This window comes from Camelus bactrianus, chromosome 9 (genome assembly GCF_048773025.1).
Source record: "Camelus bactrianus isolate YW-2024 breed Bactrian camel chromosome 9, ASM4877302v1, whole genome shotgun sequence".
Lineage (NCBI taxonomy): Eukaryota > Metazoa > Chordata > Mammalia > Artiodactyla > Camelidae > Camelus > Camelus bactrianus.
In genome coordinates, this window is record NC_133547.1 from 71,596,704 (window position 1) to 71,621,362 (window position 24,659).

A 24,659-nucleotide genomic window follows, 5' to 3' on the forward strand; every position below is an offset into this window, starting at 1 on the left:
GATTTTTTTTAAATGTTTCTTAAATGTTTTTGTTACTGTTATAAAAGTCATATGGTTCCCTACAGTGATTGAATGTTTAAAATCCAGGCTCTGGCACCATGCCTACCACTCAGAAATGTGCTGGATGAGTCTGTGAATGTTTGGGGTAAAGAAACATGATTCAAGAAGGGCTAAACCGCCCTAGAAGGCTTGGCGAGCTCTGGATGCTCCAGGACGTCTTCATGAGGAAGAAAAGAAGGTAAGAACTTTGAATGAAGGCATTCAATGCCTTGGAGATGGCTGTAAGTAATTTAAAATATAGTCATTTTCGGTTTACAATGTTGTGTTAATTTCTGGTGTACCGCACAGTGGTTCTGTTATACACGTATATATTCCTTTTCATATTCTTATTCAACGGCTATTACAAGATACCGAATACAGTTCCCTGTGCTCTACAGTAGGACCTTGCTGTTTATCTGTTTTATACATACTAGTGCGTATCTACAAATCCCGAACTCCCAATTTATAGTTTTAAACTTTCTGGAAAACCTGAATACTCCTACCTATAAGCTTTATCATCTATGAAACTTAAAACTATTCAGGAAAACTCAATCATCTAAATTAGAGAGCTTCTCAAAACCTTGATGTGCATATGAATCACCTGGGGATGGATCTTGTTTGAATGCAAATTCTGTGATTCAGTGGGGGGCTCGGGTAGGACTGAGATTCTGCATTTCTAAAAAGCTGCTTATCCTCAGACCCCATGGTAGCCAGACTCTAAAAAAGATCTTCTGAACATGTCCCCCTGTGCGCAGTATTTTGTGTGCACGTACACTTCCTTTGTGTATGTCTTTATATTCCTGCTTTCTAAAACATTAATTGAGAAATAGGCCATTGTTACAGAAACCACAATGCACTTCGTGAAAAAACATTGGGTACAAAAGCAAAACATTGACGAATTGGTACTTTCTTGCTTGGTCACGCCTGATTTAAGGAAATGAACCCCAAATAGGCTATGTGAATTGGAAATTGACTTCAGCCACATTTAAATTGTTCTCTTTTAAAATATTAGCAGTTGAGTGTGTAAACCGATATTTATTTTCTCATCAAAGGTTTGCGGCCAATGGTTTATAAATGAAAGAAATGAGGGAAGAGAGCTTCGAAGTGTTTCCAGTAATAGAAATGGAAATGGGATATCTTTGTTCTTTAAATGGCAGACACAGGCCTCAACTAAAATTCATCCAGCTCTGGGAAGAGGAAATTGTATGGAAAACTGACCATAGTATAAAAGCATGGGCCAGCACCTCTCTGCTGGCGATCATAATAAATATTTTTCGGTGGAAAAAAAGTTGAAGATCTAGCCACATTAAGGGAGAATCTATTAACAGAATAATTCTATAGAGAGGACCCCTTAAGAAAAGCTTCCAAAATTCCATTATCTTAACTGTCACTCGCCACTTTGAGTTGTCTTGGCGCTGTGTGTTTTCATGAATTACCAGAGCTGTTTGTTTTTTCCTTTATCAGTCATCACCCTGTCAGCCGGGCCATTCATAACAACTTTTGGCAGCTCATCAGGAGAGTTCAGAGCTTGAATAGGACCCTATCAACTCTCACACCTCATTGTGTGAAACTGTTTACCAGCATTGCCTTTTTCTGTAAATATTACAAGCAGAGCCCTGAAAGGAGAGATGTGTGAAAACAAAATGGACAAATCTTGTAGCAGTTGGCTGAGATGGCCGATGGGGGTTGGCTGAGAATTTGCAAGTCCTTGTTTCCTTTTTTCGGCTGAATCCCGCCTAGGCACTGGGCTTGAGCTCTTGTGTAGGCTGGTTAATTAGACGATATGTACTTTGCCTGAACATTGGTGTCAGTTTGCTGAAAGTGAGACTTTGTAATTAGGGAGTGCAGACCAGTTTTCTGTCACAGCTCTACCCCCTTACTCTAGATAGTTCAGTGCACTCTCTTCCAGTGTATTGTCACCCACGATGTGCTGAGTTTCCCCCGCGGCCTTTGATGCTTGACTGGTAATAAGGCGGCTCCTGTGACACAACCAACAGCAAATGGACTAGGTCTCCTGGACTTCACAGCCCGAAGCTCCTGCTGGATTCACCCATCAGAAATAATTTCCTATTTGAAACAAATGTCCACAGTTCTCTATCTAAGCTAGTAATCTCCAGTGCCAATGGGTATGATTTTATTTATTTATTTATTTATTTATTTTGGTTTCTATTTTTACTAAAGTTATATATGCACAAATTTTGAAGCATCAAATAGGTGGAAGTTCTGTGAAGAAAAATGGCCATCTCAAGCCAGTTGTCAGAGGCAACTGCTTTCAAGTCTTGCAGCAGATCATTTAGAATATAAACCCACGGTGAGAAATAGGTTGTCCCGCTTTACCTGTTCTCTGTTGTGTAAGTGCAGTCATATTGCTGTGACTTGCTTCTTCCACTCACCATGAAGGTGGGTTTTCTCTTAATTACCCTTTTTTAAAACCAAGGCATAATTTATAGACAATAAGTGCACAGATTTTCGATGTACAGTTCAATAAATTTTAACAGGGGAGTCTACCCATGTAACTGTACACCAAACTACAGAGCGTTTCCATCACCCCAGGAAGTTCCCTTGTCCACCTTTGCAATCAGTCCCCTTCCATGAAGCAATCACTTTTCTTATTTCTTTAATCACAGATTAGCTCCACCTGCTCTAGAACTTTCTATACGGCATCACACAGTAGGTACTCTTTTGTGCCTGGCTTCTTTTGCTCAAAATGATGTCTTGGAGATTCATGCAGAAATTGACTCCTTTTAACTACCAAACAGTATTCCACTGTACGAGAATACTGCCATTTGTTTGTCAGTTTACTTGTTGATGCTCAAGTTGTTTCCATTTTGGGGCTATTGGGATGTCTATTTATTATTGATTCAGAGACATTTTATATAGTTTAGACAACAAGTCCTTTGTCAGAAATAGGCTTTGCAAATATCTCTCCCAGTCTGTGTTTTATCTTCTCATCTTCTTAATGCTGTCCTTTGATGAACAGAAATTTTAAATTTTGATTATGTCCATTTTATGATTTTTTTTTTAATGACTGGGGCTTTTTGTATCCTGTCAGAGAACTCTTTGCCAACCACAGGATAGTGCAGATATTCTCCTGTATTTCCTTTTAGGAAACATTGATGCTTTCTAGTTTCAGATTTCATATGAAGGCTTCCCACTTAAATCTAATTTTTGAGTATGGTGTAAGGTAGAGGTCTAGGTTCTTTCCTTCTTTCTTACGTATGGATTTGCAATGGTTCTAGCATCATTTGTTGCAAAAACTTTCCTGTCCCCCTTGGATGTGTGCGTGTGGGTGCGAGTGTGTGTATTTCAGGACTTGATTCTGCTTCACTGACTTTATCTATCTTTGTGCAAGTAACCGTGTCTTTATTATAGTTTTATAGTAAGTCTTAAAAGCAGGTAGTATAAGTCTTCCAAATTTGTTCTTCTTTTTAAGGTTACTTTTATTATTCTTTATCTTTTGCATTTTCATATACATATACAATCAGTTTGTTCATTTCTACTGTGAGCCTCATGAAATTTTGATTGGAATCGCACTGAATTTATAGGTTAGAGGAGAACTGACACTTTAGCAATATTAATTTTTCCAATCCCTAAGTGTGTTATATGGTTTAAATTTTTACTTAATAACTTTCTGCAATATGTAGCAGTGTTCAGAATACAAGTCTTATCTATCTTTTCTTAAATTTATTTTTGAGTAGTTTTATGCTTTTCCTGTGATTGTAAATGAATTATTTTTTAACTTCATTTTCTGATAGTTTGCTGGTAAAATATTGACTTATAATTAAATTTTGTATATTGACCTCAACTCCTGTGACTTTGCTAAATTTACTTTTCAGTTGTGGTAGTTTCGGGGCGTAGACTGCATAGAATGTTTTATATATACAATCATGTCAACTGTAAAAAAGACTGTTTTGCTTCTTTCTTTTTAATTTATACACCTCTTTTTTTCTTACACTATTGAACCAGGGCTTCCAGTATATTGTTGAATAGATGCAGAGAGAGTGGAGGTCTTGTTCCCGAACGAAGCAGCATTCAATATTTCACCATTAAGTATGACATTCACTGTTGTTTTTTCATAGATGCCCATTATTAGGTTGGTGAATTTCCTTTCTTTTCCTAGTGTTTTGAGATTTTCTTCATGAACGGGTGTGACATTTTGTCAGAAATGTTTTTTTGCATTAATTGAGATGTTATTTTTTTCTCTTTGATTCTGTTAATGTGATGAATTACAACTACTGATTTCATAATGTAAAACCAACCTTATAATCCTGCATAGGCTCCACTTATTAATAACATTTATCCTTTTCATATAAGGCTGAATTTGATTTGTTAATACTTTATTGAGGACTTTGTATATTTATTCATGTAGGATATTGGTCTCTAATTTTCTTTTCTTGTAATGTCTTTGTCAGGTTTTGGTACCAGGGTTATGCTGGCCTCATTAAACTACTTGAAAAGCATTTCCTTCTATTTTCTCAAAGAGTCTGTTACACAAACACAGAGTTTGGTATTAGTTTTGTCTTTGAACCTTTGATAGAATTTGTGAGTAAAGCCATCTGGGCCTAGGATTTTCTTTGTTGAAAGGTTTTAAATTATGAATTCAATTTTGAAAAAGGATATAAAGCTCTTTGAATTTTTCTATTTCTTCTTGTGCTGATTTTGGTAAAATGTACTTTTTGAGAAATTTGTCCACTTGCTCTAGGTTGTTGAATTTATAGGCATAAAATCATGAATGTTTTTGTCTTCTTGGAGAATTGAATCCCTTTTCATTCTGTAATAAGCCTCTCTATCACTGGTAATATTTCTTGTCTGAAGTCTAGTTTGATATTAATAAAGCTACTTCAGCTTTCTTTTGAATGAGTGCATGGAATATCTTTTTTTATACTTTTACTTTTAATCTATTTATGTCTTTATATTTAAAGTGGTATTCTTGTAAGCAACATATAGTTTGGTCTTGCTTTTTATCTAGTCTAACAATCTGTCTTTGAATTAGTGTGGCTTAATGCGATTATTGATATGGTTGAATTAAAATCTACCATCTCACCAGCTGTTTCCTATTTGTTCCATTTGTTCTTTGTTTCTTTTTTTCCTTTCTTTTTGCCTCCTTGATTAATTGAGCTTTTTTTTTTATGATTCAATGTTATTTCCACTATTGAATTACCATGTATACCTCTTCTGAAAAAAAATTAGCAGTTACTTTAGGGTTTACCATGTACATCTTATTTAATCAACGTCTACTTTCAAATAATATCCTGTTTCATGTCTAGTATACAGACAACAATATATCCCCATTTCTCCTCATTCTTATTCTATTATTGCTACATATTTACTCTTACATATGCTATAAATTCACAATACTCCTATTTCTGATTTAGGTAATTATCTTTCAGAGCAATTAAAATAATAATAAATAAATTTTGAACTTTGTTTACCTCTAGTTATTCCATTTCTGGTGCTCTTAATTTCTTTGTGTAGAGTCAAGTTTCCACCGGCTACTGTATTCCTTCTGCCTGAAGAACTATCTTTAACATTACTTGCAGTGTGGGTCTACTGGCATTGAATTCACTCAGATTTGTTTTTTGTTTTTGGTTCAGGAAAGTATCTCTTTTTTCTTTTTGAAAGACCTTTTTTCTGGGTATAGGATTCTGACTTGACAGGTTTCTGTTGTTGTTCAGCTACAGAGACCCCATTCCTTATCTTCTGTCTTGAGTAGTTTCTGCAACTCTTATCTTCAATTTTTATTCCTCTATATGGTATATGTCTTTTTTCACTGGCTGCCTTCATAATTTTCTTTGTCTCTGGTTTTCAGCAGCTTGTATAGGATATGCCTATGATGTGGCAGTGCTTTTGGGGGGGAGCATTTATTCTGCTTGGTGTTCTTTGACTGTCTTGAAACTATTGTTTGGTATCTGTCATTCACTTTAGAAAATTCTTGTGTACTGTTTCTCTTTATTTTCTCCCCCTGAGATGCCGGTTACACATAGGTTAGATCTCTGGGTATCATCCCATGTCTCTTGGATGCTCCGTTGTGTTTTTCACCACCTCTCTAATCCCTCCCCACCATTCTGCAATCTGTGCCGGAACTGTTATAAATCCAGTTTCCATCTATGTGAGGGTCTGACTGAAAATTCTTTGTTGCCGTTGTGTCCTCTGTTATTCTCCAAATCCTTGTGAGTTTATTCCTTGAAAAGATTGTTTCCTGCCATTTTAGTGGTCTTGGTCGGGAGTGAAAGGAGCTGCTTGTATGCGATCTGCCTTCTTTACCTGGAAGTCATGCTTGAATTTCATTGTTTAAATTAAGCTTGCTGGTGGCAAGGACTAAATTTCCTATTATGTTTGAAATAATTCAATCCATTATATCTTATTTTCTCATTTTAAAGGACTTCTGCATTCTCAAAAGTAAGAGAAAATAATCATGAATGGTTAACATTTATTATATGTATATAACATTTATTATATACATATCATGTGTTAGTATTGTAAATGCTCCTATTGTATTAACTAATTTAATTTTCACAACAGCTTTGAAATATAGACACTCTTATTTTTTTCATTTTTACAGATGAAGATAAACCAATGCACAGAAGATTAAGTAATTTTTCCAAAGATGCAGAAATAGAAAATGACAGAACTTGGCTTCTTTACCACGATATTCTAATTGCCTTCTTCAACAAATGGGAAGATAGTGACTTTTAGGTAATACCTTTGCTTTTGGTCTCTGAAATCCTTCATGTACTACTGTTACCTCTCCAAGAATCTTAATATACTAACCAGCAAGTACTCATTCAGTGCCTGTTATGTGCCTAGAATTGTTGTGTTCACTGTAGCGGTGTAAAGAAATATGGCAGGGCTATTTCCTTCAAGGAGTTTGCATCTCTCCAAGAGAAGGCCCCCACAAATCTGAAAATAAGCTTAATGGTACAGAGTGGTAGCATCATTCAGAAAAATGAAAGCTTGATTTGATCTGGGTGCTCAGAAACCACGAAAAACTCACTAAAAACAATGATAGTTATTCAAGAGTTTACTTCACTTCTGGCTTAGCTATTCTGCCTTTCCATTCTCCCTGTATACCTCTTTTTTTGCAGCCTAATTTTAGCTATTGTACCATTTATAAATATGTCTTCCACAGAGCAAATTAAGAGGATTGTTTATAAGCTCAAAAGGTCTTTGTAGAAGTTTAAAGTGTGAAGTATAGTTAGATAGATGGATGCATATATATACACCTTTTATCCCAACTACCTTCTTTCCCCGTCAGGATGGATAACTGAGAATTAACACGTGTTAACATTAGGTGTTCCCTAGTGTTTCTGGAATGGCTGTGAGTAAACAAAGGGTTTACAGATGCAGTATTACCTTTAGATTGACTAGCACGGTGACTGACTCCTACTAGAGCCCTAACAGATATTTACTGTTTCATGGATTGAATGAATGAAATTAAAGAAATCCTATCTTAAGGTGAATCTTTTTATAGACGATAAAGAAAATCCCCGTGAGTTTGGATTTTAATTTGAAGAGATTTTCCTAACGCACTGCACGCCCACAAATCTTAGGGAGAAGGTTGCGGTTCCTCCTCCATCCTCACCTGGAAGCGCTAATGGATTGAGGGGTAGGATTCACTCACAGCTTGTGACCGGTCCCTCCCCAGTGCCGTGCCCAGCAGACAGGAGGTGTTTGCAGGATGGAAATAGCTGTTGGATGGAAAAATGAATTCTTTGACAGTATTGAGTTTGATGCAGAAGGACGTCTGAATGCTCTATAACCACCCAAGGGTTATAATCCCAAGGGTAGATTCTAGACAAAACTAACAGGAACAATAGAACAATGTTTCAGGAAAGGCTTGACAATGTAGTAGTCAGACCATGTACTTTGAAACCAAGCAGACCAAGAGTCTAGTCCCATCTCTGCCAGTTACTAGCCAGCCGTGTGACCTCAGGAAAGCTGTTTAACCTCTCCAAGTCTCAATTTCCCAGTCTTTCAATTTGGAGCAGTAACAGTATGTCATATGTCAGTTGTGAGGTAGTCCACACCATGACCAACTACTGTAGGTGCTCAACAAATGGTAACTAAATAGCTGTTATTATACAGAGATCTCAAGAGGCTGTGGCCCTTTGGATCTATAAAGAATTTTGACAAAAGTGGGCAAATCTAAAACAGAGGTGTCTGTGCGCTTCCCATGCTTCTCTTTTCTTGCTTTAGGCATTTTGAGTGGGAGTTGTTTGGCTGTCTGAGCATGTGGAAAGAGATGGCCTGGGGCAGGGGCTAGGAATGCTACCTTTAGAGAGATGCCCTCTACCAAGGATTTATGCTGACAGGGCACTGTAGGCCCACCCATCAGCTGAGGATGAAAACAGCCAGAGACAATGGGATATGACACAATAATGAGTTCTCATTTGTCAGATGTCAGCTTGCCGATGTAGTCTGAGGATGTGGCGTTCAATGATTCCCAGCAATTGGGGACAATGACACCTTACACGGTGCCGCCTCTGGCAGGTGTCATGGCACCTCCACACACTCTGTTTTCATTTCTACCACAAGGCTAGGAGGAACCTGGAATAAATATTACCATTCCCATTTTATAGATGAGTAAAAATACATTCTGAGAAGGGAAATGGCCATGCCCAAGGTCACTCAGCTGCTCAGTAACTGACCTTAGACTTGAACCCAAGTCCTCACTCTGGGGTCATTATTTTTTTCCCATGAAACTAAACAGCCTGTTTGTTCTACAGAATCCATCTAGTACTTGGATTATTAAGTGTGCTTGCACCCAAGCTAGACCCTTAAGAATTTGTGTTTATGAGATGATGGTGCCATCAGTAGCAGCAGCTAAAAGAGGCAGCCTGTTTTTTTAAACCTTATGTGTCTTTTTGGTCCAACAGGGAACAAAAGTTTTCATCCTGATACACTAGGTCTTTAATGATGTCAGTGAGGAAACAGCCATCCCCTTCTGTCAAAAGACGCTGAGCCTTCAAGGACCGCTGGTTGTCCAGAGGAGGCTGTGGTTATTCTGGTGAAGCACGAGGCTGGAGTCATTTTGATCAGTTACTCTGTGGAGAGTCCAAAACCGTGAAGCAGAATGAATCTCAGGACAGACAGCACTGGAACTCTAGAAGTGTAACTTCACCAGCAGAGGAGGTGGTGATGGATGATTTCTGATTATGGAGTCCTTTTCATCTCTCAATTTATATTCTGAGCTGTTACCTAGAATAAATCCTATCGTTCCTAATTAATGTACTCATTGTCTTTGTTTTGAGCAGAAAAGGGAAAAAATGTTTATACCCCTGCTAGCAGCATACGAAGTATGCCTGAAGTAGAGTATCTTTCTCCATCATGAATAACATTAATCTTTACAACTCTCCAAAGTAACTAATTATTGTATAGTTGCCTTCCTGTTTGTATGGATGGGTGATATCCTTTGTGGGTTTCCAGGTGACAGTTTGTTGCAGGAAGAATTCTCTCCAGAAACCATTCTTAATTCTTAAGATTATTGTCAAATGCCTGAATGAGGGATGAAAAGCCAAACTGGCAAGGCTAAATGCACAGACAAGCTGGTAACAGGCTGATCTTGTCCTTTCTGGATTCTTAACTGTCAGAGAGGATTGATGGATAAAGGGACAGAGGGCTCGTGGTCCATTCCAAGTCTTCCACCGGGAGGGGAGCAGCCATGCCACAGTTTTCTTCCATCCTGAGTATCCTTGTGTATTTCCAAGTTTACGATTACGAGATCCCTACACGCACCCAAGCCCTCTGATGAGACGATGATGGTAACAGTGAACATGGGATGTCACAGCCATTGAGCCATATTCTCTGAATAACCTCATTTTGTTCCAACAATGACAATTTAAACAAAAAGAATTATCACATTTTGCACATTTCAATACAAGGGCTTAGACAGACTGCATACTTTGTTTGAGGTCACACAATTATTAAACAGCAAAGTAGGAATTTGGACCCAGTTCTGTCTGCTCCCAATCCAGGGCTTTCAACTGTCACCCACATTGTCTCTACTGACGTAATGGCTTCCTTGTGGTAACTGTCAGAGGCTGGAAAACAGCCTGAGAGCACTTTTACATATGAAATGATAATTCTTCGCCTACTGAGATGCTTATTTAAAAAAAACCCAGAGGAAGATTACATTAATATATTTATTTAACATTTATGTACAATATTTACATTTACAAAATACTTTATAGTGTAGCAGAATGGGCAGAAATTTTTATTGGGGCATATAATTGTCTTTTCTTTCATATTCATTTATTCCTTTGATTTCTATCAGATGTTCTCTAGTTGGTCTTCTGAGATCATGTACAATGGTAGCAAATTTAAAATAATATTAATAAAAGATTATTTTGTATCACTCATAGGGAAAACCGAGCAGGGCCACGCCATTCTCTGTTCTTGATAAACGTTATGCAAAAGCGCGTAATATGGTCCCCAGCATCCTTGTCTGTAACACCAGCTGTGCTTGTTCGTGGTCTTTTGAAACTGTCTTTGGCTCCTACTCCTCATTTATTTTGGGTATTCGTTTTCTGCCCTTCAGCTGATTAGGGTCTCCACATTTTGGATAAAAAATTTCTGAACAGGCTTCACTGTGGCCTTTCTTCATTGACCAACAAGCCAGAATCCTCTGCAGAGCTTTCTTGCTGATGATTCCATCTGCCTGGAAATCTTTTCCCCTCGATAGTCCCAGAAATGCCACCTTCTCTTCACTCAGGCTTGAAATCAAATAGCACTGCCTCCAAGAGGCCTGCCTTGATGCCTGATCCCAAAGAAGTCCTCAGTGGTGGTCAATCCTAGCATCCTCTTTTATCTTCTCTTTAGCACATAAGATTCTGTATTAAGAATTGGAATTCCAGGCTTTGGTGAGAATAGATAAAAATATATATATTGATAAGCTAATATTCTGTCATTTTTAAGTTGCTATGATCTGCTTTAAATTTATCTTATAAGGAATCTCTTTAATGCAAAGTACTCTGAAAGCTTTCAATACACTGCTTGTCTTTTTAAGGACTCAGATCATTACTCTGGAGGGCATGCAGATATATGGCTGGGACAAATGACTGCATTTGGTTACCTTACAGGTTCTAAATCTAAATAACTTGCGTGTGTAATCAGCAGATTAAAAAGTGACTCTTAACAAAAAGGTTTTTTCATCCGTGTATACCTGTGCGTGAATGTTAATTTTTTTCTTTAAGAATTGCAGATAGGATGCCTAACTGAACTATGGTTTAGAAAGATGAGTCTGGAGGTCTGCCCTGGGAGGGAGGGCTGGGGGACAGGCAGATTAGGTAAGTGGCTCTCCACTCCAGCTGTACAGTATTAATAATGATGTATCCTATAAACAGTAAGGACCTATTGTATAGCACCAGGAACTATATTCCATATCTTGTAATAACTTATAATGGTAAAAAAATCTGAAAAAGAATATATATGTATATGTGTAACTGAATCACTTTGCTGTAAATAAACTGGAAACTAATACAACATTGTAAATCAACTCTACTTCAATAAAAATGAAACCAGTAATGACGTATCCTACCAACCAGGACCAATCAAATCAGAGTCGCTGGGGGGTTGAGCCCAGGCACTAGTGTTTTTTAAAGTGTGCCAGGTGATCTGATTTGCAGCCAGGGATGAGAACCATTGGATCAGTGGGCTGCTACTGTCTAATCTTGAGAGAAGGGAGTGACTAGGGTAGCAGCCACCAGCCCTGCCTACCCAATGCTGACCAAACTTGGAAAGACCCCAGGATCCCCCTCTCTACCTGTTGGTTTCTGAAACTTGTCTTGCGATCTTCAGCAGAGTCCAATGAGCCTAGCTGTGTCACTCCAGCACCCTCTCCTGGGTCCTGGTCTCCTGTTTCCATATCCTGGCTGGTCCCCAGCTGCCCTCTTGGACCCTCGGCCCAAACCTCCGGTGGCTCCTCTGGGCCTGGCTACCCTTTGCTTAGCTCCTGCTGACCTCGCATTCCTGGACCCAGGGCCTTACTCCCCAGCTGGGGTCCTGCTTCAAACAGACTGAACCAGCCCAAATCACAGTGGAGGCTCCCTCCTGACTCATCACAGCCGGACAAACTCAGCTGGCGCCAAATCCCCCGACGGGACAATCTCCTTGAACACGGCTCTTCACAAGGCCTTTGAATTCCTGGAGAAATAAACTCCATGTCCTTAGCAGGAGGCCATGCAAAGCCATGTGCAGGGGGCCTGTACACAGGGAGGGGTGAAAAATGGGGGCCATTAATGCAGTCAGCCAACCACAGACGGGAAGCAAATAAGGGAGATATTGATTGAGCGTTTCTGGGAAGGAAGCAAAAATCGTGTGAGCATCAGCTATACCGGGAGTTTAATTCGATATGAGGTGAAAATAAGGTGACCAAGTGACAGTTGTGATCACGTTGTCATGAAGCATCCAAAAGTTTGGCAACTTGGATGTGGGCTGAGAAAGGCGTATGAGTTATTTAGACAAGTTAATAATGGAAACTTCAGAGAGCCCCTCACAAGTAGGAACCAGGTAAGAATGGGCTTGGATGAGATCCTGGCAAAGACCTGGGGGCCCCCCATGCAAAGCTGCCTCCCAAGAAAGGAACGGGGGAGTCAGGGCCCTACAGCGACCACAGCAGGGTTCTCCGGAGTCTCTGTGGACTTGGTCGTATCAGGTGCACTCCCTTCACCCCTTTTCTTCTGGAACAAGGGCCTCAACTCTCTGAATCTCCTCTCTTGCAGGCACCTGAGTGGGTTGCACCTCCCTGCCCCTTTGAAATGTGAGAGGAAGTGTCATATATCACTTCCCTGTGGAAGCCATGAAGAGCCACCACTACATATTTTTTTATCATTGTGTTCTTCTCCTCTGACAATGAACTGTCAACCCTGTGTTAAAATGGTGGCATCAAAAGATGGTGGGGTCTTCGGTCCCTGAGTGACTAAATTAAGCAATGCTGACCCACCGTGGACAGATTATATGAAAGAGACATAAACCTTTATTGTGTTAAGCCACAGAGCAGCGGGGCTTTTTACTGCAGCAGAGCCTAGCCTATCCCGACCACTGCAGGGATCTTCCCCATGAACGTGCCCCTGTTAACGCTCTAGAACTGTAACTTCCCTCTAGCCTGGTAAGGTAGAAGGAAGCAGTTTTTCATCACTGAGAGAGGGGACAAGATCCTGGCATTATCCTTCTGTGCTCATCTACGGCAGGCAGATTCAAGGGATGGAGGATGGAAGGGAACTAGTATTTGTTGATGTCTTTCTCTAAACTAGGCACTGTACTCGATGCTGTGCACACGGTCAGCCTCAGAACAGTGTGGTTAGAGGATTTTGACTTTTATATTATGGATGAGGAAGAAGGGCTGCAAAGAGGTTAAATCACTTGTCTAAAAATTACAGAGCCAGGACAAGAACCCAAGTCCATCTGACCACAAAACCTATGTTCTTTTCCTGTAGTATAAATACACAAGTAGTGAGATTTTAACCCCTGGAAGCCTGTTAGTGTTTTTCTCCAGACCATAATCTCTTTGGAACAATCTTTAGTGAGATCAATCTACTATTCCAAGCTATTATTCTTAGAATTATTTTCTTCTTTCATTTCACTAAGATTTGTTTTTACTGATCTTTGACACCTGAGGTGCTACAAATCTGTGTTTGTTTAAACTCCAACCAAACGCACTCGTGTTTGTTTTAATTCGGGATGGCATCACCAGGGTATCTGGAAATTCCTCCACTGTGGCTACAGGTTTCAAAAAATGTGAGGTTGGGGGTGGGTGGGTATAGCTTGGCGGCAGAGTGCATTCTTAGCATGCAGGAGGTCCTGTGTTCGATCCACAGTACCTCACTTAAAAAAAAAAAAAGGTGAAGTTAGCCCTTTCCATCAAGGATCTTGGAGGAGGGAAATAGAATGAGATGCGGAGGGCGCAGGTTTATTTGTGAAGAGGGGAGAATGAAGACTGTACTCAATTCAGAGGACCTTCTGTACATGGAATCTTTTCAGCTGCCGTCTTCATGACCCTTAGAAATATATGATCCATCTCCTTGAGGAGAGCCCCAGTGACTCTTACTGAGCCTCACCAAATACAATAAAATCTTGATGCAAACCCATAGCTCACTGTCTATGTGCACATGGGGTGATTCTCTTGGTTTTCAGAGCGCAGCCCAGCCACCCCATTCAGAGTTCGGTGGAGGGCATGCCTCCGCCTGCATTCTCCCACTCATGACATGACTTCTCAATTGAGGGCCAGGATTTGTCTCAAGTGTAACAATATTAATTATCAAGTCATTTTAACACACGTGTGATGTATGTGTGCATTTATTTCATAGGAATGGTATAAAGATTAAATACTTAATGAATCCATTTTTCATATCAAGGATATATTTGCCCTGTGCCTAACTATATCTCCTCCTTCTGTTTCTCATGAGAAATTTAGCTATCTTTATTACGTAATCAGTAATATATCATTCCTTCTAAGCTGGATCTAATTTTAGCAACATGATGAATGGCCCAGGAATGTATTCCACTGCCCTCTGCAGAAAGGAATATATATCAGACCTGCTCAGGTGTGTGTCACTTCTTTATACTGGGAGCTTTCAAGTTCCCCAAGTGGCAGCCTGGGTTTTTCTAGCTGAGAGCCCCAACTTCTGTCTCTGTTACGGCTGCACAGACAGCATCAGGAAACAGCCACATGTGAACAGTATCCGGGTTTGCTTGTCGCAGCCAATGAGGTACGTGGCTCTCCTGTGCCTGGGTTTATTACACCAGCTAGAAAATGACCAACGGGGGCTTTTCTTCAATTCATTTATGGGCAGGATCTGTTAGTGTAAGACTATCCTCAACTTCCCACCCACCACCTCCCATTTTTTCCCCTTGTGCCTTTAAGTAGTGAAATTTCTTGAAAATGCAGAAATCGTTCCAGCTTGACTGGCTGCATGAGGAATTAGTAACTTCTTGCGCTTTCAAGGAGAAAATGATCATTTTCATCCATTCTGCTTGGGAGTTTTATAGCTGCTTCTACCCATTCGTAGCACCTAATATCTCGATAACATTTTAATCTGAAAGCTATCTGGAACTCATTTTTAAATTGGTCTGTAGGAGAATCAAAGCACTACCTTATCTACATTTCAGATGTGAAAACTGAGGCTCAGAGAGAGTAAATGATTTGTTCAAGTTCAGGGACATGGCCCACTAAGGACTAATTGCAAACTCCATGTCACATAGCTGCCAATGCCTAATTTTTAATGACTTCCCATATAAGATAGAAGATAAAAGTTAGAATTGTTTGTTTTTACAACAATTGTATATGTGAAATTCTGAAATTCTTTGTGCAACTACTGTATTTGCTGACTCTAAGATGTTCTTTTTTCTCATATTTTTATCTCCAAAACTGGGGGATACATCAGACGATCAATGGAATATCATCATCTAACTGGCAGTGTTTTTTCTTTCTTAGTGGTTGCAGCAGATTGGTACTTCAAATACCCTAAATCTTCACCCCTCTCTGTCTCCATGCCTTTTGCGATGTCACTTTGCAACTCCTCCTGTCAGCCAAGTCTATTTCCCCAAGCCTGGAAAATGGGCCTCATCTTTATTTGTTCCCGTAGAGGACACTGTTGGTGCGCACCCATTCCTTTTAGCCTTTACTGCCTCAGCCTGCCTGACTTCCACAGACACCTGCATTCTTTGCTTGAGGCTGTCTTTGGCTGCCAAAGCCCCTTTGCCTGCTGTGATGGCTTAAAAATATGTTCACAGGGTCTTTGACCCTCCTCCCTCCTCTCCTTTTGAATGTGGGCCAGGTTTCCTGACTTGACTCGCTTCTCCCAAATGGAATGTGGTGGAAATAGTGTGACTTTCAAGAGGAGGTTATAAAATCGTTTTGGCCTCGCTCTCTTGGACAACTCATTTCAGGGTAAGCCTTAGACCTTGTCCTGAGCACATTTTAGGGGTCAAGGGAATGGAGAGCTGCAGCCAAAAGTCAGCACTGACTGGCCAGCCATGCGAGTGGGTTCATCTTAGAAGATCTTCCAGCCCCAGTCAAGCCTTCAAATAAGTCCTGCTGATTTCTTAACTGCAGCCTCGTGAGTAACCCCAAGCCAGAATCAACCAGCTAAGCTAATCCAAAATTCCTGACCCTCACAAATAATATGAGATTATAACAATTTATGGTATATTAAACCACTAAGTTTTGGAATAACTTATTGCACATCAATATATAGCTAAATATATAACTAAACCCATCTATGGGGCAAGATGGAAAGGTTGGTGGATTACCTCTCAGAAGCATCTCTCAATCAATGACATGCAGTAGTCTGTAAAAATACCACAGCTTCCTCACCCTCTGTAGATCAGCGATCCTACAGGTTCCCCAGGGGGAGTAAGTTCCAGTTGCCCAGAATAGTAACTAGATTGATAACACCCTCTATTTACTACTTTCCCACCCCTAAGTTCTTCATTTCCCTACTGGTGTTTCCTTCACCTCCCATATTCATTGCTTGCTCTTAAATCCTTGTCTCAGTACCTCCTATTTGGGGGGAGGGAGAATGCAAATTAGGTCAATTCCATATAATCAGTTGCTGAATCCTGTGCATTTTTTACATGAAATTATGTTTCCATGGCTGCAGTTCAATAGCACCAACCTGAGCTGATGCAAAAAAAGTGAAAAATATAAAAGCAACCCTCCCACTTCACACATACATGAATGTTGGTGAACATACTTCCTCCTCCTCAATTTTTAATACAATTTGAACCTCGAAATCAAGAAAAGGTAATCCTCAAGTGCCAGAAACAAAGAGAAGACTCAAAGGTACAGTGATAAGAGGGAGGTGAGATGGAAATGCTCACACGTGAATCAGGAGGAGAGCGAGGCCGAGGCTCTCTTCAAAGCAGCCGAGGCTTTGAAGCTCCATGAGCAGAATCATGTAGGCCTGAGTCCCATGAGACCAGAATCAGGACCCAGGCTCCCAGCACACCTGCAGAAAGCCAGGAGTCTTGAAGAGTTTATCTAGCATCTTCTGAATCGGGGACAAGAGAAACCATCCACTGGCCTAGGGGAATAGCAGAAAAGTTTGTAATTTTCTTGGGCTGTGTAACAATAAGAATCACACACACACACACACAAAAAAGGAAATTTGTGCCGCAAGTGGTATAAGGCCTGAATTCCTATTACTCATGGGCTATGGGAACCCAAAACTAAGAAATTATCCTAAAATCTTGTCCAGAATTGGTAATTGTAAAAACACTCCAAAAGGATGTTTCAGAGCGCATGAGACTTCTGTGGACTCCCCTTTCAAGCTCATCTCCATGAAGAAGAGTTTACAGAAAGAATAAAAGAAAATTAGAAAAAAAAAAAAAAGAAAGAAATTACAGGAAACATCAACCACAATGAAATGGAGCCAAGAGATGAACAAATGAGAGAACTTGTATCTCAAGAACTGGAAATAACAGAATAACCATCTAAAAAAAAGACTTTACAATAAGTAAAAACAAAAAAAGTATTTCGAGACATGGAGAAAGGAATAGTAGTCACAAACCAAGAATAAAAGTATTTGAAAACAGGCAGATTTGAGGGAAAAAAAATTCTAAAAATGAAAAATATAGTAATTGAAATGAAAACCTAATAGACCAGTTGGACTGTGAAGTAGATCTGACTGCTGAGAGGTTAAGTGAATTGGAAGATGCATTGCAGGAAATCACCCAGAATATAACACAAAAGATAAAGAGATGAAAAATATGGAAGTTGATTAAATGGTCTATGTCTGTTAAAAGTTCCAAATGGAAAAAATAGAAAGAGAGAAAAGCAAATAGATAGTAGTCAATAATTTCCATTATCTAAGACACGAATCTTTCAGGAAGCACACCAGTCTCATGCAGTATAATTAAAAACAAGCCCACTTTTAAACACAGTAGTACAATTACAAACTATCAACCTTAAAAGCTACCAGAGAGAAAAAACAAACTACCTTCGAATGAATGCCAGTTAGACTGAGGGCATACTTCTCAAAGCAACAATAACTAGGCAGAATACAGCTGTTATGTTATAAATATAGTTAGAAATGCACAGAAATGATGCATTTAAATTGCTGAGAGAAAATCTGTCATTCCAGAGTGAAAGTAGAATAAAGGCAATTTCAGACGCAAATGACTATTTTGGCCCCCAGTTCTTTGGCGTGTAGTACATGAAGATTTACTTTGGCAAGAAAAGAAGAAGTGGGATGCAAGAAATATTTTTTAAATGGATAAATAAGTTGGTCAATCTAAACAAATACTTAATAGTATAATTTAAAATGCCTCCTTGATGAGTTTTAAAAATAAGAGAGAAGTCAATTTCTAAGTAATAAAACCATGGAAGATGAGAAAGCAGATCAGAGTTGAAGCATATATTATTTAGAAGGAGGTAAGTGATAGTAATTAATTCTAGACTTTAATTTAGGTGTGACTATGAATGCAAAGGTAGCCATAATAGAACAGAAACAGGACGCATAATTTGTGTACCAGCAGAAGAAAAATATAAAATTACGAACTGGAATACTACCTTCCAAATCATGACAGTGGTCTTCCCTTGGGAAAAAGAAGAGGTGATGGCGACCAGCAGGGGCTGGGGAGTAAAGGACACGTCAACTTTATTTGAAATGTTCAATAATTTAAAAACACTTAGAAACATGTCTTCTTTTTCCCTTTGCCTCTGGGATATGCTTAGCATTTTCCCTGATATCCAAGGTCCCTCAGAATCTGCCTCTGTCCTTCAGTCAGCCCAGCTCTCTTTCCTCCTCTCAACACATACTTTTCATCTCCATTTGGCCCGTCTCTTCATTTTTCATACACCCTCTGCTTATGTTAGGATTCATGTCTCTGTTGTCCAAATCCTGCCTGTCCTTAAAGACCCTTCTTCCTATCACCCAGTATTGACAACAGCAAATAGAACTGTCTATAGCACATAGTATGTAATTATATTCTGTTTAGCTCTCTTATTATTATAGAATTATCTTATATTTTATATCTCTTTTTAATTGTTTTCTTTTACTCAGTATTTCCCCAAAAAGATTATAGAATCTCCGAGGTCGAGAACTGTGGTGTTTATTATACCCTGCCCTGGAATCCCTCATGGCATGTTCCACAGCTAAACACATTGTAAAAGCTCAGAATATGTTTGTTAAATTGAAAGCAGTCCCTCTGATGGAAAGGCAATGGAGAAAAGAAACTGACCAAGCAAGTTCTGAACATTCCTTGGTGGATAAAATTGTACCGACAAAACAATTATATAAGTTACTTATTTCAATGTTGTCTATTAATCTCAGTGATCTGGAATGTATTTGAGATTCAGAAAAAGGTGGTGAAGAATGTGGGCTTTGGTTTCAGACAGACTTGCTTTGAGTATCAATTTAACCATGTAATTACTATCTTTAAGACTATATGTAGGCAATCTAACCAGTTTGAGTCAATTTCTTCTTGTGTAAAAAGGGGGAAACAGTTCTCACATGGAAATCACTTACCACTGCCAATGGAACATAGTAAAAGCACTCAGTAAGCATGAGCTGGGATTATTATTACCTAAAATATATAAACCCAAAGTCATGCAGGAGAAAACCCAGTTGTCCCCCATCCTGTTGCCAGCCCATGACAGTACTGCATGTATCTGCCCTCCGGAAGCTAAGTGTTGCCATGCTGATTGCGTGTCCCAATGAAATGTAAGCATAAAGACATATGTGATTTCCTACAGAATTTGTTAAGACCTACTGAGTAATTCACCACTTCCGCTTCCCCTACATGTGGACCCTAGAAGCACATGTTGAGATGAAACCTTTGCCAGCCTGGATCCTGTAATGATCATGCTGAAGAGAGCTGTCCTGCAACCCAGCTGGACACATAAAATGAATAAGAAACAAATTTTTGCTGTGTTAGCCCCCCTGAGATTTTGGAGTTTTTTGTTTCTGCATCAAAATCTAGCCCATCCTGACTAATAAAATACAACAAAGGTTATAGTAACCACCCACCACCCCCACGCTTCAGAAAAAAACATCTAGAGCCATGCTTGAGAACCCTTTTGCTCTTACTTAAGAACACTTCTCTCCAGCTTGTTTATGTGGTTTCCCATCTCACAGGACGTTTGGCGCAAAATACTAGAGGTGATATGACGAGAAGTAGGCACTGACCCCAGTGAGAAGGGAGAATTGCTAGCCCAGTAAAACTGATAAGATAAGGAACTCAAAAAGCGTGATGATCTAGGGCCATTTTGGGTAGGTGGAATTAACAATGCTTCCTAAGAAGCTTCTGAAGGCATCTCTGTTGTCACAGCAATACTTTTTCAGTTTATTATAGTTTTATTACATTTTAATTTTGCTTATTCATTTTCTTTATTTTATTGTACATTTAGTTTTATGACACTTTTTTTTTTTTTTAAATGCTTACGATCTCCCGAGCATCATGCTGAACATTTTAAATACATCGCAGGTCACTTAACACTCCCAGCATCTCTCAGAGGCAGCAGGTTCTACTCCCCTTCTATGTCAGCACTCAGAGATTTGTAGGTGCTCAAAGATTCATGGTCAATAGGGCTGCATCATAGTTTCAGGGGAACCCAGCCTGACATCAGGGTCTTTTCACCATCATGCCTCTCACGCATTAGCATAACGCCATAGGGTGACCACCACGAGGCTAAATTATGTTTCAGGAAAGTCTATTTTAAAAGCCTGGGAGACATGTAACATTTTGGGAATTTTTCTGTAAAAAAAAAAAAAAAGATTCAATTTTAACAAGTGCTGGTGCTTCAAAGGGTAGAAAGCTTGGGTTATCAGGAAAAGCCACATGTGGGAAGCAGCTCTCTCTCTAACAGTGTGAGATAAACGAGACAGTCTTGAATTTTATAAATGCAAGAGGGGTGATAAATATAAATCTATTAAAGCTCTTTCATTTAGAGCAAGGAATCTGTATTCTTTGACATATATATATAACTTTTTTTTTTTTTTTTACATCTTTTAAACAGAAAAAGTTGCTGGTCACTGATGAGTCACTTCCTTGGTTCTTTGCAAGGAGAGGAGACAGAACTCCTGGTGGGGGGTGGGGAGGCTGGAGGGAAGGTGACTTTCTCTGCTGCTGTCCATGTGGTTGCCAGAGAGGCCCCAGGTTACCATTTCATCTCTGTAGTTGTTTCCTTATGCGAAGGCTGGAGGCTGACACCCAGGGGTCTTCGCCATAAATGAAAAGAGCAGAGGATGACCAAGCTGGAAGCCCAGGGAAGTTTCTCCCAATCACGGGCACTCGGCAGAGAGCATTTCTTATATGACAACAGCATTTCACTCCTCACTGCTAGAATGACATTTCTGGGGCTCAACTAAGCCGCTCTGGAAACCCACATTGTAACTCTGTACTGCAAACAAGGTTTCATTCTCAGTGGAAATTTGATTTTTGTTTTTAGTTTTGTACGACCGTTCAACAGGGAAGTGAATGTACTTGTCATAAGAACAGTAGCACTGTTGTTTAAATGTCACAATGGCCATTTTAGTTCTCTGGAGGGGCTGGTAAGAATGCAGGGTCCCTTCCCTGAGCTTTCTGTGCCCTGTTACTCCGGGTGCAGTGTATTAACATACCTTCAGAGCGGTTCAGATATGCCGGGGGTGGGGGGTGAGTGACTGCAAATGCTTACTATCAGGCTACTTCTGACAATTCCTAATGTAATCCATATACTACACATACATTCTAGTTACACAATTTATGAGGTATAACAAGGGGAGAGAAGTGAAGCTGGGATATAATTGTGACTGATGTGAAACAGACATGTAGAATGAATGGCCTTACAACATTTTCTTTGAAGTTTGTTAAAAGCAGTAAAGTGATATTCACTATAAGTGAAACCTGCTGTTACCGATATCCACTGGCTTGGGGAACATTCTCTTTTTACTTTATTTCTTGAATTTTAATCTGCCACTTGAAGTTTTCAGAATTTTTTTCTTTTGACGTGCAATGGAAGAGAAGGGGATAAAAATTGGGGAGCGCACCTACTAAGTGTTGACATCAGGGCTGGCTGACAGGCCACAGTGCCCAGGGCCCACAGAAATGTTTTAATTACTTTTCAAATCAGAAGAAAACAATGAGTATAATAATAATATAATATATTAATGTATTATCAACTCATGTAATAAAATTTAAAAATTATTATAATAATAATGAATATAGTAATGAATCCCACGTGGATTATATTTGTCTTTTAATCCTTTTTTATAGAGGAAGCAGTCTACAAAGGCAATGTGACAAGGGCCCACAGACTCCATAATGTGGCCCTGCTTGACAGAAATGATCTCATTTAATTCTCCTGAGTGATTCTAAAAGACTGAAAGACGCAGAGAAAGTGATGCTTCGAAGACCTAAGATATTTTCCTAAGGTCCTAAAACTAGGAAGTGGTAGAGGTAGGTTTTAGGTAGGTTTTAAGACTGTTATTTAAGTCTTTCCACTGAAGAAGAGCCTAATGTATACACAATTCTACATGGGCACACACGGCATTAGGAATGAAAACGTCACATATGTTTGGTACCAAAGAAATGAATGGAAAATCAATTCTGAGGATGGTATGTATTTTTCCATACCATATAGGAAGATGTCTAGAAGTTTACGTAACCCAGATGTCCCCAAGTTTACCAGCTTCAAGGTCAAGAGTTCTCTTTAATACTCAAATGATAATCTAAGTCCCCGAAGGAAGTCTGGTCTTTGTCCTATCACTATCACCTCCCCCACCTTTCTCTTGGGGCCAATGAAGTGTTCCTGTAACCAGTCCTGGTTAATATTCAAGGTCTTGGGTCGGGGGGCAGGGTATATCTCAGTGGTAGAGTGTGCTCAGCATGCATGAGGTCCTGGGTTCAATCCCCAGTGCCGCCATTAAAAATAAATAAATAAATAAATAAATAAATAAATAAATAAATAAATAAATCTAATTACCACCCCCCAACCCCCAAAACACTCAAGGTCTCAGCTGGCTGCCTCTCTCCACTTTGGAAAGTCACTTTTGGGCTGGTTGGCACAGCTTTCTCCTCACATGTGGATGTGTGCCCGTCCCTTTATTTCCCAAAGCACAGCTAAGACAGAGCTGGGACTTCCAACCCAAGTTTACTGGAGTCTTGGGGGCATCAGTAGCACAACACAAAGGAGACCATCTGACTAACACCCACGTTGATCAAGTGGCCCAATTTGCCCAGAACCAAAGAAGTTCTCAGGAAATTACACATTTAAAACTGTGCCAGTCCTGGGCAAACCTGGACAAGCTGTTCACTCCACCAGTAAATACTACAGGGGTCTCCTCTTGAGCCCACAGCCCTGACTTGACCTCACTTAGGGCTTCATCTTGGCTATTGGTCTACCTCCACTTGGCTAAACTGGTGTCTCCTATCCCTGTCACCTCCAAGGATGCTCCTTCCTTAGATTCCAGACCCAACTTTTCTTGACCTCAGAGAGAGGAAGAAATCTTTTCTCTAGTTTAAGACCAGCCTCCTCTCCTGCCCCAGCCTGATTAATAACAGGAACAGCTCCTCCCTTGCTGGGAAAGGCCTGTGCTCCTCCATTAGGATGTCATTAAATCCTCATGGCCTGGACAAGACAAACCCAGAAGTCCACATTCTTGTCACGTCTCTTGGCCTGATAGATGAAAGGGAGATTGGGTCATCTCCATAATTTGTAATCTCTTGTGAGCAATGTTTAGATTAAAACAGAGACACATCTCCCAGCTGGGGGAAAAGTGCTCTTCAGGCAAATATCAGTCTAAATCCAGATTTCACAAGAAAAGAGATTGACAACTCCCCAGGAGCACAGTAAGGAACTCAGTGCCTCGGTGTCATGCGTCTCCATTTTGGTTACTGTGTGGATTCAGGATTTTTTCCAAGAACAGTGGGTATGTGTATGTCTTATATACATTGTTGACTAAAACAACCTTCAAATGGGACCTCCCTGGAAAAAAGGAAAGTTCTTTTCCAACACTAATTCCAAATCCTATCCTAGAATTCAGCAACATTTGTGATTCCAAAATGATGGCTTTCCAATTTTGAAAATTTAAAACTTAGGTCTACTAAGAACCCCATTACAGTTAGAATCAGAGATTGCTGAGAGATGACAAAATTTGTTAACAATGTAATTAAGTGGCACATGAGTTGACAATATCACAAAACTAAGAGGCCATCTTGGGCAAAGTGACAGGAAATTTAATATTTCTGCAAGGGAAGGAAAGTAAGGGAAATGAGACAAAATAAAGTTAAGAAGGCTGATTTTAGAAGACTTTTTACTGAGTTGGTGAAGCTGTAAGAGGGTGTTCACCAGAGTCTATAGCATTAACTTTACTAAACTTACATCTTAAAAAATCATCATTGTACCATCTTTTCTCTCTATCATTATTATGTACCTGTTCCAGTTTTTTGACTAAAGATTATACGTGTGTATGTTTTGCAGGGGATGTTAAACTGAAATTAAAAATCAAACCACCTGTTTTAATAATTTTGCTATCACTCTACCTATTAAATATTGTTTTTCCTTCTTTTTCTCTGTAGATAATCTCAAGAAATACAGGATAAAATAGATGTTTAACTAAATTTCCAAGTAGACCTAAGAAATTTGTTGTGCTGGGGCCTGGAGAGCCTTAGGAACACATGAATCCAGGGGTTAGGGAAGA

The 24,659-nt window shown here is 39.6% G+C and overlaps 1 long non-coding RNA gene across 18 annotated transcripts in view; it reads left to right on the forward strand.

Moving 5' to 3' along the window:
• Window positions 1–11,578, forward strand: part of LOC105075729 (uncharacterized) — a 51,243-nt gene extending 39,665 nt beyond the window's left edge. For all 18 annotated transcript variants that reach the window (XR_012509279.1, XR_012509280.1, XR_012509288.1 and 15 more), the window contains 4 exons: window positions 88–238; window positions 4,006–4,132; window positions 6,602–6,735; window positions 8,916–11,578. This is a non-coding gene — a long non-coding RNA (uncharacterized LOC105075729). The remainder of the gene's footprint in view (window positions 1–87; window positions 239–4,005; window positions 4,133–6,601; window positions 6,736–8,915) is intronic.
• Window positions 11,579–24,659: the final 13,081 nt, after the last annotated feature.